The sequence below is a fragment of the Austrofundulus limnaeus genome, unplaced genomic scaffold, assembly GCF_001266775.1.
Source record: "Austrofundulus limnaeus strain Quisiro unplaced genomic scaffold, Austrofundulus_limnaeus-1.0 Scaffold14, whole genome shotgun sequence".
NCBI lineage: Eukaryota > Metazoa > Chordata > Actinopteri > Cyprinodontiformes > Rivulidae > Austrofundulus > Austrofundulus limnaeus.
The window spans coordinates 467401-468541 of record NW_013952416.1 but is presented as its reverse complement, the minus strand read 5'-3'; the positions used below and the strand labels follow the sequence as shown (position 1 = coordinate 468541).

The 1141-nt window shown below is 39.2% G+C and overlaps 1 long non-coding RNA gene across 1 annotated transcript in view; it reads left to right on the top strand.

Annotated features, from left to right (window-relative positions):
- Nucleotides 1–507, top strand: part of LOC106513621 (uncharacterized) — a 1405-nt gene extending 898 nt beyond the window's left edge. Inside the window, exon 3 of the long non-coding RNA XR_001309809.1 lies at nucleotides 74–507. This is a non-coding gene — a long non-coding RNA (uncharacterized LOC106513621). The remainder of the gene's footprint in view (nucleotides 1–73) is intronic.
- Nucleotides 508–1141: the final 634 nt, after the last annotated feature.

Here is a 1141-nt window from a genome sequence, read left to right as displayed (position 1 = left end):
GTGTGTGTGTGTGTGTGTGTGTGTGTGTGTGTGTGTGTGTGTGTGTGTGTGTGTGTTCCGTGTTTTTCTGCAGCGTGTGGTCTGTGGTGCTACTCGTGCATAGGAGTTGTTCCAAAGTCCTGCAGAAGAATAAAACATTGTGATTCAATTTCCAGCCTCTGTTACTCTATCCAAGGACACGGTTAGCTGTTGAACATATAAGGAGTTCCAGACTCAATGACTGTTTATAAAATCAAAATTAAACCACTATAATACAGCTACTTATTGTATTTTTTCTAATACTTTTCTATCTTGGTTTACAGGTTTGATTACCCAGGGCTGCTGGAACAGTGCAGCCTGCACGAGCCCTTTTTCCTGCTGTGAAGGAGACTTCTGTAACAGTGGAGTAGCAGCAGGTCCAACCAGTGTCGTCCTGCTGCTGGTGGCTTCAGCTCTCTTCACAATTTTTATCTAAGTAAAACTAATGAAATGGAAAAACTAATTGTGGAAAGATGTGAAATAAAACGTAACAACTATAATTCTTGTCATGACTTGTTTTGTGGTGTTTAACTATTTCTGTAGTATTTTGTTACTTCTGTTAACGAGAAACACCTGGAGAAGACACAAGGGGAAACAAGTGAGTGTGGGCAGGGCAGCTGGGCACAGAACACCGGGGACTACTGAAACATTTAGAAAAACCATGGCATAAAAACACAGATCATGACAAAATGTGTTACATTTCCTCAATTCAGTTGCACAGAACCTGTCGACATATGTTTAAGTAAATCCACGGATCCGCACGGACCAGCATGCCAGCTGTGGAATGGTGATGTTTTAATTATCCTTCATTTAATTCTGACAAATGAAGTTTTTAGAGTGTGTGAGAGACACTGGTGAAGTTAATATTAACAGAAAGACGTATAAATGGTTTATGGTTCACAGACAGACATAAAATGAGGTGGGCCAGTTATGTACACCAGTTCTGCCCACGCCTGTCTGAAGGGAACAAGAGGAGCAGTGTTGTATAAAGTATCACAAAGTGAAAATTGAGTAAAAGTACAAGTATCTTACCAAAAAATTATTTTGGTAAAAGTTAATGTCACCTTTAGGAATGTTACTTGAGTAAAAGTCTTAAAGTATCTGATATTTTTTGTACTTAAGT